Raw genomic sequence first — 15,354 nt, forward strand, 5'->3', positions numbered from 1 at the left:
ATTTGATGATTTTAATTTCAAATGTTAGAAAAACACTGATTTTTATTTGCAGCAGCCAGCTGGACAGTTCTGATAGCACCAAATCAACCAAAAATATCGAACAATTGAGAATCAACTGTCGGGATATACTTGTAAATTTTTATTTCTATATTTTAAGGGTTTTAAAGTTTCCTAATTTACAAGTGAGGTCCCTCATATACCCGACTCCCAAATCCCTCTCTCATTCTTCTCAAAGCTCTTCTTTGTTGGAAACAAAAGAAACCAAATGGTGGTTCCTGTCTTTGCATTACAACTGGCAGCACAGCACACCACCTATTTCAGAGGGTCATTTATTTATTTGTGTCTCAACCCTCAAATCATCTCGTGTCTTCCACTTCTCTAGCAAAACCCTAATAAATCGCTCACTCTCTAAGTGTCATCTCATTGTCTTCGTGAATTAGTCTCCTTCCCTAGAGTTGGAGCTGAAGGACAAAGGGATTCAAAAATGCTGCTTTTTTCTACTTTACAAGAAATAGAGGATTGGTGAGTTTCTCTTTTTGATTGCATCTCTACCTTTGTTTTTTCATTTTTCTATTTAGGACAGGTTTGTTTGATTAGGTTCAATGCTGGCACCAAGAGCTATCTCATGGCTTGTTTGCCCAAACTTAGAGCAAATATTAGATTGCATATTGATCAGAATCAAAAACAAGGGTAACACAAATATTTGATTGAAAAAAAAAAACTAATTTCTAAGTAGAACTCTTTTCAGTCTCAGGAGTGTGGCATACTGAGCAATTGATGTTGGATTATAAGATGTTTTTCATGTAAAAGATTGAAAGAAAGAGTATTGCAATTTATAATAATAATATAAATAAACCAATACATCGTTTTTGGGGAGTAATCGGCAGAAATTGATCAAGTTTAGGCAATACATGTCAAATTGATACGGTGGAAATATGATTGAACCTGGTTCGTACTCGATTTAACCCTCAACCCCGGTCGAAGCGGAGGGAACTGACTCGCTTCAAAGCAAGCCGGGTCCAGAAGATAGCTTGTTGAGGAAGAAAACTAAATCGGCAAGAAGCACGCCCTAATCCGACTTATGGATTATGTTATTTACCCTAATGATGGCAAACACAACTTGGCAGCTGTCACTTATCATTATTGAAGGGATAATCATTGAATAACCGTGAGGTTATCTCAGGAGTCCTCTACTAGTTCAAACTAGTAGAAGTCTATCGCTCAACGGATCTAACTATTAGAATCCAACGACTATTCGAAGAAGGCTCAAATGCATCCAACGAAGAAGATTCGAAGGTACACTCTATCACATCCTCCCAGCCGGTACCCTATCTGGCATACCTGAGAGTGTGATCCACAGCCCGAAGATCAGGTATCGAGTAATCAACCTCCCACATAAACAATAACATAATCATGAACAATAATAATAAAAGTGCGGAAGATAACCATAGATTCAAAAAAAAAGGAAAGAATGAATCATATATAAATCAGAGTACTAGATATAATCAGAGTGTCTAAAACAGATAAGTAAAGTGAGGCAAAATCCCACTCTACAACCAACGGAAAAGTAGTTATAAAAGAGAATATGCAAGACAAAATCTAATCCCAGTAGCAAGTACAATGGGTAACTAAATTGTTCTCCACTTTACAGACAACATCCTTATAAGTATAAATCTCATAAACAGCACAAGGGCGCTTCCACTCAATGGTCGGACTAAGCATCGTACGGAGCATAACCACTCGCGGGATCTTCAGTGTAATGGTTGTAACCGCAATCACCTTCCTAGAGATATGCCTCTTCTCCTTGCGCTTCTTCATAGGGGCCGTCATAATATTCAGTACCTACAGAATAGTCTAACAAACATTGTACAATAAAGGAATGAGTTTCAAAGAAACTTAGTAAGGCAGTTAAATCCATAATAACATAAATGGCAGGATTTCAGAACAAACATAAATGCAATATGGTATGAGACAAGCAATGAATGAATGAATCTAACTCTATATATGCTGGTCTCTATTGGCAGACATGCTTTAAGTCATAGCACCGTACTTCTTTAGGAAGGTTTCAATCACTCATCATCAGTTGGTAATGGGTCCGGCATCCCTCGGGACATTCCATGGCTGGGGTATAGGTCACCACTCTCTCACATCACCATTGGTCTAAGTACCGGCGCATGTCAGGGTAAAGCCTAGCCAAATGCAAGTCTTCTACTTAGTTACATCAAGTCAGATCCAGATACGTCCATTCCTCGTCCCTGACGATCCTTTCTGGTATCCTTCACACTAGAGTCCTCATAGTCCCTGACTACGGACTCATCAACCCTATTGATCATCCACATATGGTAAACGGGAAGCTCTCACGTCCTCTCACGGGTTGGTTACCGGTCTTGAGCGCCCGTGAGCCCAAGTCTAACCATATGCAACCCTACCAATAAATGGCCCCCACAATGTGATTCCTGTCCTCTCACGGGTTGGTTACCGGTCTTGAGGGCCCATGAATCCCCATTGCTACCACGGGTCGTTCGGTCTCAATACCCCTCCGATTAGGGTCTGACATAACGGGACATCCTAGCCAAACACTACTAGACAGTCCTAGATATGTCATCCAACAGTTTAGGAAGGTGTCCAGAGGGCATCTCCGGAAACATCCCATAATATTCCCGTAGTAGTCCAAGGACAGAAGTGTCAAAAGGACACCTCTCCTTTCCAAACCATACTTAAGCATACACATGCATCAATTCATATCATCACATATATGGTAACTTCATATATGGAAAGAAATCAATAATTACAATCAACTTGTATATAATTGGTAAGTAAATCATACATGAATCAATTAATCATAAACAAGTAATGCTATTGTAATCAAGGTTATGCAACAATAGTATATCATTGTAAGAATCTGATTAAGGAAACAACTCAATGATATTCAAATATAGGAACTAGATTCATGATATCTATGTAATTAAGGAAATAACCATCCTTACCTTTTATAACTTGCAAAGGAATCCTAAGAAATCAAGTAAGATCTTGGCAAACTTGAGAAGAAGGTCCTAAACAAGTGTATACAACATATTAGGAAAGATCCCTAATGAGAAAAGATACCAAAACATCCAACACGGACCAATTCGGAGTTGCTTGTACTCATTGGTCGAGTGGATTGGTTGACTGGTCCAGTCGATCAATCAGTCGACCAATGCAGACAGTAGCCTAAAAAAAACAGAGTTTTAAGATATAAAATCCGAATTTGGTGGTTCAAAAGGGTACTAATCAAGGGGTAAACTACATCAGTAGTATCCTAACATATAGGGGACCTCAAAACACTAATCGAATCAAGCCATCAAGATCCAAATTAGGAAACAAAAAGTTACCATAATTAGATCAACCATGGATCTTGAAGAATTCAAGATAGAAATCAAAGGCAAGAACAATAGGAGAATGGATCATTGCTTCAGGTAAAGGTATCATGAAAAGCATACTTAGATCTTCAAGGAAATAGGCTTAAAAGCATAAATCTAAATAAGGAAACAAAACCTACCATATATGTAACTATCATGATTCATGAAGAAAACATGGTATGGTAGAAGAGAAACAACTAGAGATTGATAGATCATGGATCATGAAAAGAAAACACAGCAATTGACTACTAACATGATCAATATAGAAGATCCAAGGAGATCAGAATTCAAATCAGAAGTTAAACAAAGACTAGATCATGGTTTGATCATGATTCCTTCAAAAGCTTGCAATGATCATGGTTAAGATTATTGTTTTAGCCATTAATCCTTAGGATGATCATGAGAGACAAGTCCAGAGATGTTTGCAACAGAGAATGCAGCATCTCCTCTACTGTCTCAACTCAAAAAGGAAAGGAAAACAGAGATGGAGGAGAAGAAGAGAGTGTAGACATACCTTTGATGCAAAAGGAAGAGTTTTGACGAAGATCCGTCAAGAAAATCACCAAGGATGCAAGGGAGATGACTTGCAGAGGTCTTTGGTTCGTTCCAAAGAGTTTGGAGGCAGCAAATACGAAGTAGACTCGAGATTGGACTTAAATAGAGCAAGCAAGACCTAATTGCCAAAGACAGCACCCATTGGTCGAGTGGATTGGTCGATTGGTCCGATCGACCAATCGGTCGACCAATGCAGACAGAATTCCAAAACAGGGAATTGAAGGCCCAGATCAAATTCAATCCTAAAGGGGTTTTGCACACATATCAAGTGACTTACCTAATAGGTAGAAATGCCTTCAAACCAAGATAGAGAGCACTCCAAGTCCATCAACTAATCCGATCTTCATCAAGATTCAGTTTCCATAAATAGAACTTCATCATCAACTCTCATGGATTCAAAGCCAGACACCAAGTCCTCCACTGGGATGGCCCAAAGCTGACTTCTTACTTTACTTCAGGTCACTGGACCTACAAATAACAAGGTTTCTGGGTCAAGGTTAGGGCTGGGTTTTACACACTCTATATAAACCTTACTTACCTACGAGGTAAGGAGGACTTAGATCCATATACACACTGGTAGACGTAAACTATCAGAGGCATACGATCTAGATCACTTTCCCAGTTTTTCATTCCTTAGCTCTGTCTATAACAGAGCCTTTTGTGATTAAGTTCATCAGCTGACTTAGCCTTCGGAGGTGGACTCCCGACCCCAGCAGTCGAGCCACATCTGACACTTTTGTTTTGCAGGTCATCACAAGGAGATCTAAGGGCTGAGCAGATTTTGGACACATCATTTGGCGCCGTCTGTGGGAAAGACTTTTAAAGATATGGTGACTAGATCGGCAGCAACCGCAGCCGCTGCTACACAACGTGATACTGGTGTTCAAAATCCTGGAGAGAATAATCCAGATATTCCCCAGGGAAGTCTACATCCTCTTGAGATAGATGGTGGTCAAGGAGGACATGATCCTCCGGGGACATTCCAAGATCAATTGAATCAAGTAAAGATTCAACTTCTGGAGGTGAGCCAAGCACTTCGTGTGCTAACCAGATGAGTGGTATTACCACAAGAACTGGATCATCGTGATTCAGGGAGGCGTGTATTGCCACGTGATCAAATATTGATTGAAGATCGGAATATCAGTCAGAACTTTCGTGAAGGTGACTGACGGCCTAGGAGAATTGACAATCAACCTAGGCGGGACGATCGGTTCGACAGACCACAGGAAAGTACGACCGATTCAAATACAAGGTTGGATACAGGAGTGAGGACTCACTCACCGACTGTTAGACGAACTGTTCGTGATGATCGAGCAGTTCGCGATGAGCAGAATGTTCGTGACGGACGGGCCGTTCGGGATGATCGGATAGCTTGTGAAGATCGTGTTGTTTGAGGTCGTGATCGTAATGCAGAAGATCACTTGACTCATATTGGTCAGGAATTGGCCAATATCAATCAAAAACTAGGACAATTGGCTAGAGGAAGAATAACTGAGGATATTTATTCAGTTATTCAGAAAACCCCCTTTGCCAAGCCAATTGCGGGATATCAGTTTCCCCACAACTTCCGTTTGCCTACCTTTTCTACATTCGATGGCTCCGGAGATCCTATGGCCCACATCGGCTATTATCAGCAGACCATGGCAGTTGCAGGTAATTCTGATGAAATTCTCTACAGGGTTTTTGGTTCATCCTTAACCGGAGCAGCACAAAAGTGGTTTTCGAAATCCATTTGGAAGGATCGTAAACTTTGATGAGTTGGCGCGCAAATTCATAGGGCAATTCCAGAGTGGAATCCAGGTCAAGAAACAAGAAGAAACCTTGTTTACCATCAGACAAGGAAAGAGCGAATCGATCAGAGAGTATCTGAAAATATTCAATAGAGTAACAATGGAGATAGAGAATTTGGATGAGCAAGTAGCTAAAACTGCTCTATTCACTGGACTCACTAATCGAAGACTCCTGGAGTTATTACTACAAGATATGCCTACAACTTATGCTGAGTTGGTACAGAGACGCCAGAAGCAGGCTGAAGTCATGGAGATCTTAGATGCGCTCCAGGGAGACAACAAAGCCTCCACTAAAGAACCAAAGGCTCCCGAGCAAAAGCAGAAGCCAAAGCAGAATGTTCGAGATCGAGTTGGAAAGCCTCAGGCTTGGCGACAGAGATCTCCTGGTAAAAGTGAGTATACTCCATTAAATGCTCCTCGGGCTGATATTCTGAATATCATCAAAAGGCGAAATATTTTGAAGTGGCCACCCAAAATTCCTTTGAAGCCTGGAGAGCAGTAGGATCAAGAAAAATATTGCCGATTCCACAAGGATTATGGTCATTATACTAATGACTGTCGTCATTTAAAGGCAAATATTGAGAGATTAATATCTTAGGGACATTTGTCCAATTTTGTTAGCAGAAGAAGGAGGAGCCACGTGAGGCTGCTCCTAAAAGAGATTGTTCGGTTAGTTCAGAGCGATCGAAGGAGGCTCCGAAGTCTAAAAAGGGTAAGGAGGTGATTGATGCTACTCGGTCACCGATCCTTACAATTTTCGGAGGCCCAGAGCCCGAATCACTCCGGAGGTTAAAGACAAAATCTAAAGTTGTTGGAACCGGAGAGGCGGAAAAGTGGAAGAGGCTAAATGGTGAAGATTCTATCACCTTTGGCGAGGAGGATGAAAGAGGCATTTGTCTACCTCATGATGATGCCATAGTCATCAAGGTAGAGATTGCGCGCCGAGAGTTACATTGTGAGATCCCACCTATTCCTAACCTTGCTGTTGTACTAAATGCATACATACCATATACATTGTTCGATTTATTCTCTGCTGTACAAATTGCCTAGTTTCGTTTGGTAGAAGTTTACCCCAATCTGATCTATTCTCTCCACGATTTCTTCTTGTGCCTTACATTCCCTTTGATAGGAGGATGATCTTAAATCATTCCCATGACTGATCCTTCTATCCCTGCTGTTCTAGAGTGGATCTCCATACACTCTATAACCTTGTGAATTCTCCACATGATGATTTCGAAGAGAAATCAAGTGTGATCTTCATGATTTGTTATTTCTTCTAATTGTTTCAAGACTTCAAGCTTTTCATCTCCTATTCTTCAATCAAAGAATTGTAATCTCTCTTGTGTTGTATTGATCTACTCTTGCTATGATTTATTCTTTGAGATTGAGATTATGAAGTAGATGTTGCATCCTTGCAACATATTGATCCTTGCAACCATCTCTTCTACAATCTCCTTTCATTCTTAAAGCTTTATGATCTTCATATTAATCTTCGCCATGATCCTTGTGAAATCTTCATGAAGCCTAGATCATACTTTCGATTTGATTTCAAAGCATGTCAGATTTATTCCTTGTTTACATACATAAGACTTATTGTTAATTGTTTTCCGTGGACTTTGGGTGAAGGAAGCCAAGATAATAGGAAAGTACCCCTGCCTTTTTTGAAACCAAGCACTCTCCCAATTTCGAGGATGAAATTATTTTAAGGGGGGGAGAATGTGAAATCCAGCCCAAACCTAGCCAGGACACCCTATCTGTTTTGGGTAAAGAAGGGTTTGTTTAAATGTTGACTTTGAAGTTGGACAGTGATTTCAGTTTTACTATCTTTGAAAATCTTAGGAAGCCATGTCAGACCTTTCTCTTAGGGTTGATCCAATGTCCCAAAATGAGGGATGATGTCTTCGTGGGCCATCTCAGTAGAAGATATGGTGTTTGACCCAAAACCCATGGATATTGATGATGGTGTTTCCTTATGGAAACCTTAATTGATTTGGTATTGAACTACTCACTAGTGAAGAACTTGGTTGATGGACCTAAAGCTTAGTTGGACCTGGTTTGAAGACATCCCTCCATACTAGGTAAGTAGTATGATGTGTTGAAAGAAGCCCATCCAAAAAAATATTGAAGTTAGGCCCATTAAATCCTTATTTTTGAACAAGCAGTCCAGGCAGTGGCATTTTGGTAATTTTCTGTTTTTCAGGTTTTTAAAAGCTTTATTTCTTTTAATTTCGTGGTAAACATTCCCACTAGGTTTCTATCTCTCTATGGAATGTGGAAAGGACCTTAGATCTTCCTCTTTGGCAACCAATCAATCAAGCAGGTCAGTTTGGTCAGTTTGGTGAAATCCTAGTAATTCTTGGACTCTTTGTGCTATTTAAAAGGGGGGAACTCCAAGTTTTTCACTCTCAATCTGTTCTAAGCCTTTGGAGAACGTGGGAAGAGCCCTAGATCCTCTCCTTCGAAGCCAAGGAAGACCCTCAAGCATCTGTTCAGATTTCTTCATCGGTTTCTCTTCTAAAAGGTTAATATTCAATTCGCTTCTTCTTTAATTCATTCTTTCTTCTCTACTTCTGATATTCTGATTATGAGAAGGTTATTACACTGCTGTAATGACCTCTTCTCTAATTCTTTTAGCCCTAGAGTGAATCCCCCTTCACTCTATGTTCTTGAAGCCATATGGTGATGATTCTTGAATTTGATTCCACCAACAATCTTGATGATACTTTCCCTGAATTTTCTACCTATCTTTATGATTGTGGGGAAGGTCTCATACAATTACCATGACCTTCCCTTGTGTCCTCAAGATTGAGGAGTTGATCCTTGTTTTTCCTTGGACCATTGGAAACCAAAAGGGAGAGATTTTGAGGGGAAATTCTTGGGTAACTCTCATGAGAGGGTAACCAATTGGCAACCCTTCTATTTTTATTAATTCATTGGACCCTCCCCAAGACTTTCTTTATTATGATTTCTTTATCTTTATTCCCTAGGGTGAATCTTTATTCTCCCTAGTCTTCCCATGGGATATTAGGATTTCTTTCCTTTGAATTTATTTACATTCTTTTCTCTCATTGGTAGACCCTTCCTAATTCCATTCTTGATTTTGAAATATTAATGAGATGTTCCTTTATCTATCTTGAGTTGTTTTTGTAAGAGTTAATTATGGGTAACTCTCATGGGAGGTAACCAACTCTTATGAGAGGTAACCATATCTGAGACCCTAATGTTCTTTTATCTGTTGTAAACTTCCCAACACCTTTTTAGATTGTGCATTCTTTGTTTCTCTTTCCCTAGGGTGAATCTTGATTACCCCTAGCCTTTCCATGAGAGCAATCAGTTTTGTTCTAAATCTGCGCACCGAAGAGGGGTGAATTAGTTGAAATACCTAATGAACTCCTGTGCTCAATCCGATTATATTTTCCAAAACTAGACTTCTTAATGGACTTTCAGGAGAAAACCCCACTCAATCTGACCCCATATAACCTTCCAAATCCCTGTCCGAAGTTGCTGAACTATGTCTGACAAATCCTGCTTGCGCATCGAAGAAGGTGAGCCTAGTTGGTGGACCTAATGAACTCCAATTCTTGATCTGAAAGTATTTCTAGAAACTAGACTTCTTGATTGACTCTTAGAAGAAAACCTCACTCAATTTGACCCTGTATAGCCCTCTGAATCCTTGTTTGAACCTTGTTGTCCTGATTGATCGATTCATTGGTCGATTGGACCAACAGACCAATCAATCGACCAATGGTGTCTGAATTTACCAATTTGGTCCTGTCTCTTCTATTTAAGTCTAATCTCGGGAATACTCTGCCTCCTCTACCTCCTAAGCCTCTAGAACGAGTTAGAACCCTAATCTAATCAATTCCCTTGCATTCCTTGGTGATCTCTCACAAGACTTGAAGAAATCTTCATCCTCCTGCAGCAAAGGTATGTGTATACTCACTCTTTCTTCTCCATCTCTGATTTTCTTTCTTTAATTCTGTTCTTAGTTGAGATCAGGAAGAAGATGCTGCACTCTTGCAACCATCCACTCCATGATCTCATCTTGTTCCTCAAGATCTATGATCAACATCATGATCTCAACCCCAGCTAGTTGAATTCTTGAAACCCTAACTCTTGAAACCCTAACCTTGTGTGATCATCTAGAGAACCTTTGGTAACCCCCCATATGAGGGAAACCTCATGGGTAATGTGGAGGTTGGTCTAAATTCAATATTCTTTAATTCTTCTTGTTGTAATTGACCCATCATCAATTCCCTCCCTCCTGTGATCTTAACCTTTTTATGGGAACCATAAGGTTGAAACCCTAGTTTCTTGGGTCAAATCAAGAACCCATATTTTGACCATGACTTGATGATTTTATCTTCCTATATGATTCTAATACATCCTAGGAAGTTCCCCTTCGAATTTCGGATCAATCCGACTTCAAACGAAGAAGTTATGGCCAAAACAGTTTTCACTATCCCGTACTGACTCGATTGGTCGACTGGGTCAGTAGACCAATCAATCGAACAATGAAGTCAGTAGCTTCAATTTTCGCTCAGTTTGATTCGTTTGCTCTCTGATCTTTTAGGTATCTTTCCTAATATTGTATCTATGCTTGTTAGGGGTTTATTTGCCATGTTTGGTGTCTCTCTCTTTGATCTTTGGATTATCTTCGGCGATAATCAAGGTAAGGACAGTTAATTCCTTAACTACATAGATTGCTTGTTCTCTGATTTCTACTTTATGAAACTATGAGATTACCTACTGTTATTGTATTTTAATTCTGATCTCCTACTGTGGGAACAGTAGCACTTGTTTATATTATCTTTTTCATTTTTCATGTTATATGAATTACCTATTATTGCCTAATCTGATTTTGCTTTTACATTCTCTTGTATATGATGAACTGTTGGTTGTATATGTTATGACGGATCTGAGAATGTGTTTGCTTAAGTTTGGTTTGGGATTGGGAAGTGTCCTTTTGACACTTCTGTCCTTGGACATTATCGGAAATAATATGGGATGTTTCCGGGGCTGCCCATCGACACTTTCCCGGATCAATGGTTGTCATACCTAGGGATGTCTAGTAGTGTTTGGCTAGGATACACCCCTGTTATATCAGACCCGATTCGGAAGGGTATTGAGACCGAATGACCCGTGGTAGCAATGGGGATTCACGGGCGCTCAAGACCGGTGAAATGATCCGTGAGAGGACGGGAATCACATTGTGGGGGCCATTTATTGGAGGATTGCATATAGCTAGACTTGGGCTCATGGGCGCTCAAGACCGGTGAAATGATCCGTGAGGGGACATGAGAGCTTCCCGTTTACCATTTGTGGATAACCAATAGGGTTGATGAATCCGTAGTCCGGGACTATTAGGACTCTAGTGGAAAGGATACCGGAAAGGATCGCCCGGGGCGAGGAATGGAAGTATCTGGACCTGAGTTGATGTACTAAGTAGATGACTTGCATTGGGCTAGGCTTTTCCCTGACATGCGCCAGTACTTATGCCAAATGGTTGTGAGAGAGTGTGTTGACTAAAACCCCCTGCCATGGTTTGTCCTGTGGGATGCAGGACCCATTACCAACCGGCTGCCCAAGATACCTTAAATGGTTGAGGGAACCCAAGATATCTTATATGGTTGAGGGTGTGAGCGGACCTTCCCAAAGAAGTACGGTGCTATGACTTAAAGCATGTCTGCCATAGAGACCAGCATACATAGAGTCAGATGCATTCATACATTATCTGTTTCATATTGCATTGCATCTTGTTATGGTTTGCTTTCATGTTATTTATGTTGTTATGGATTAACTTGCCTTACTGAGTTTCTTTCGAAACTCATTCATTTTTTTTGTACAACCTGTTGTTAGACTTTTCTACAGGTTCGGATTTCTTTGACGGTACGTATGAGGAAGCACAAGGTGAAGAAGATGAAGACTGAAGAGCAAGAAGAGCTGACTGAAGATGTGGATTAGATTTCTTTTGTTTCTTCTAGACTTATCTTTTACTTTACTTGTATTACCTTAGAGCATTATTTAGATTTCGATCTACCTTCCGCATGTGTTTGTAGGGTATATTTCCGCTATACTCTACAGTTGTCTTTTGATTTGGTATCTTGTTATTCCGCACTCTGATATTCTCTAGTGATCCTTCTGAGATCCTTTCTTGACTTTTATTATAAATTACTTGAACATTATGATTTGTTCTTGCTATTGATTATGTTATTGTGCGAAATGGATATGATCGTTCCTAAACTTGATCTTTTGGGCTGTGGATCACTCCCTCGGGTATGCCAGTTAGGGTACCGGCTGGGGGGATGTGACATACATAGAGTTTTAGTAGATACAGGGTTTGCAGCTGACCTAATTTCTTATGAAGTGTATCAAAAGCTGAAGGTGGATGAGGATTTGATGGAACCATCATCCACGCCTTATATGGCTTTGCGGGATCGTCTGCAGTAGCGGAAGGATATGTTCAGTTGGATTTATCTATTGGAAGTTTTCCCAAAGAGACTACCGTTCGAATAAATTTTTTGGTGGTTCGGGAACTTCCAGCTTATAATGTTATCCTTGGACGGCCATCGTTGTCCAAGATTGGTGCTATTGTTTCGACGAAACACCTGAAGATAAAATTCCCGACTGACATGAGAATTGGTCAAGTTTCCTCTGATCAGAGGATCTCTCGGCAATGTTATGTTGCCTACTTAAAGGACAAGGAGGACCCGAAGAAAGTGACGACCTTGCCTATAAAAGTTCGAGATGATTGGGAAGAAGCAGAAATGCAAAGGCCCGAGCCATTCGAAAAGCTGGAGCAAGTCCAGCTGTGTACCGAGGATGAGAAAAAGATTACTTATATCGGGTCTAAGCAGCTGGAGGAATTCAAGGAGGAGTTGAAGTTTTTTCTTCAACAAAATAGTGATGTATTCGCATGGTCTGCTGAAGACATCCCAAGAATTGATCGGGCTGTCGCAGAGCACAAACTCTGGATAGATCCGAAGGTGAAACCAGTTATCCAGAAAAGGAGAAATTTCTCCATTGAAAAATACGAGGCCGTTCGAGGCGAAGTTGAAAAACTGAAGAATTCTGGTTTCATAGAACCAATTGAATGCCCAACTTGGTTAGCCAACGTGGTAATGGTCAAAAAGGCGAATGGGAAGTGGAGGATGTGTACAGACTACACAGACCTCAACAAGGCTTGCCCTAAAGATTGCTATCCGTTACCATGGATTGATCTCTTGATAGATGCAACTGCAGGATATGAAACTTTGAGTTTCATGGATGCCTACTCAGGGTATAATCAGATCCTTATGAATAAGGATGATGAAAAGTTTACGGCTTTCATGACTGATCGTGAAAGCTTTTATTACAAAGTCATGCCATTTGGCTTGAAAAATGCAGGAGCTACATATCAGAGGGCCGTCAACAAGATTTTCAAGGATTTAATCGGGAAGAATGTTGAAGCTTATGTTGATGACATGCTAGTAAAGAGCTTTACAAGAGCAAGTCATATCGCAGATTTAACTGAAGTATTCTCAGTGCTGCGAAAGTATCAAATGAAGCTGAATCCGAAAAAGTGCGCCTTTGGAGTTTCTTCAGGCTCTAATCGACATGGAAGCTCCCAAAACTGTTCGTGATGTGCAGTGCTTAACAGGGAGAATTGCCGCTTTGAATCGTTTTATCTCCAAGTCTGGGGAGAAATGTTTACCATTCTTCAAAGCACTCAAAGATTTGAGGGGCAGCAAGGAAGTGAATTGGACTGAAGAGTGCCAGAAAGCTTTCGAGGAGTTAAAAGAGGCACTGGGACAGCCACCACTTTTGTCCCAACCAGAGAAGGGGGAAATCTTACAGCTATATCTAGCGGCGTCCCTTTCAGCGGTCAGTGCAGTACTTGTTCGTGAAAAAGATAAGAAGCATGGGCCAATTTACTATGTGAGTCACGTATTACTTAATATGGAGACACGATATTCGCAGATTGAGAAGTAGGCTTTAGCTCTCATGATAGCCGCCAGGAAGCTAAAGCCATATTTCTAGGCTCATCCAATAGAGGTATTTACGACTTTCCCTCTTAGTAAAGTTCTTAATAAACCTGATTTGTCTGAAAGGATGGTGGCCTGGTCGGTCAAACTCAGTGAGTTCCAAGTGAGTTTTAAGCCCAGAACGACAATCAAAGCTCAGGCGTTAGCCGATTTTGTAGTAGAAACTACTGCACCAATGGAGACCACTATTGAAGATCCCATTATACCAACCATTTGGGAAGTATATGTGTGAAACCCGGCCCTAACCTTAACCCGGATACTCTTTGATTGTAGGTCCGAAGACCCGAAGTAGAAGTGAAAGTCAACTATGGGCCATATTGGTAGATGATATAGTGTTCGACTCCGAACCTATGGAGATTGAAGATGATGCCCCATACTTGAAGTTTGTGTTGGATATAGAGAAGAGACTGCACCTTGATGAAGAGAAGATTAGCTGATGACCTTAGAGCTTGGTGGGATATGATTTAAAGCCATTTTTCCATGTTAGGTATGTTATAGAATATGTGTTTAAAGTTTCGTTTGATTCCGAGTAGTGGAAGACCCTCAAATCCCTATTTTTGGCTTTGCTGACAGCCTGGGTCGAGTGCTTGGGTCGACTGCCCAATGCTACCCAGCCAATCGACCCAGAGTTGCTAACTCGAACAGAATCTTCTATTTTTGAGAATCTTGCTATATATACCCCATGACTTCATGATTTTAGTATCCCTAGCCTCCATAACACTTAGAGAACGAAGGGAAACCATCTCCAAGCCTCCAAGAGTGAAGAAGAAGACCTAATCTTGCAATCTTGCAAACTCTCTCTCTTGTTCTTCAATTAAAGGTTAGTAATCTATCTTTTATGTTAATGATTTATTATTTCCATGATCACTCTCATCTCTGAACTGAGATTATGATGAAGATGCTGCAACCTTGTAGTCATATCTTTACAATCTCTTTTCATTCTCTTGTACTATGATCATCTCATTCATTCTTAACATGATTCTTATGATTTCTTCTTAAACTATGATAATATTTCCTATTTTGATTCATTCTAGCATTATAGATGCTTCTCTATGATTATTCATACCTTTGATCTACTGTTTCCTTGTACTAGAATGAGATCTAATCATCTCTAGTTCATCTCTTTCATTCATAGCATGTTTCCAATGAAAACTATGATTTTTACCAAAATAGAAACTATGGTTCTAAATTAGGAAGTAATGTTTTAATGGTGGTTTGATGTCTAAATTATGCTTTCTAGGCTTAGACTACTGTGTTAGACAATCCCTCCAAGTTTCGTCGCATTCCGGTTTGTGTAGCATAGGTTTCGGATCAAGATTCTATTTTTACTTTCGGATTTGCTCTTGGTGATTGCACTGGTTGATCGGCCAATGCTACCCAGCCAATCAACCCGCAACAGCAGAATCTGTTTCTTCGTCCGATTTGATTCGATTCATGCTTATTCTTTTAGGACTACTTCCTAATGATTGTGTGATGCTATTCTAGGGTTTATTTGCTAACTTTGGATTCATCCTCTTGTCCGTCCAGAATATTCTCGGATCTATTTAAGGTAAGGAAAGTTGTTACCATATTAACATAGATTTGCAT

This window comes from Hakea prostrata, chromosome 3, assembly GCF_041222555.1.
Source record: "Hakea prostrata isolate BN-2017 chromosome 3, UWA_Hpros_2, whole genome shotgun sequence".
Classification (NCBI taxonomy): Eukaryota; Viridiplantae; Streptophyta; class Magnoliopsida; order Proteales; family Proteaceae; genus Hakea; species Hakea prostrata.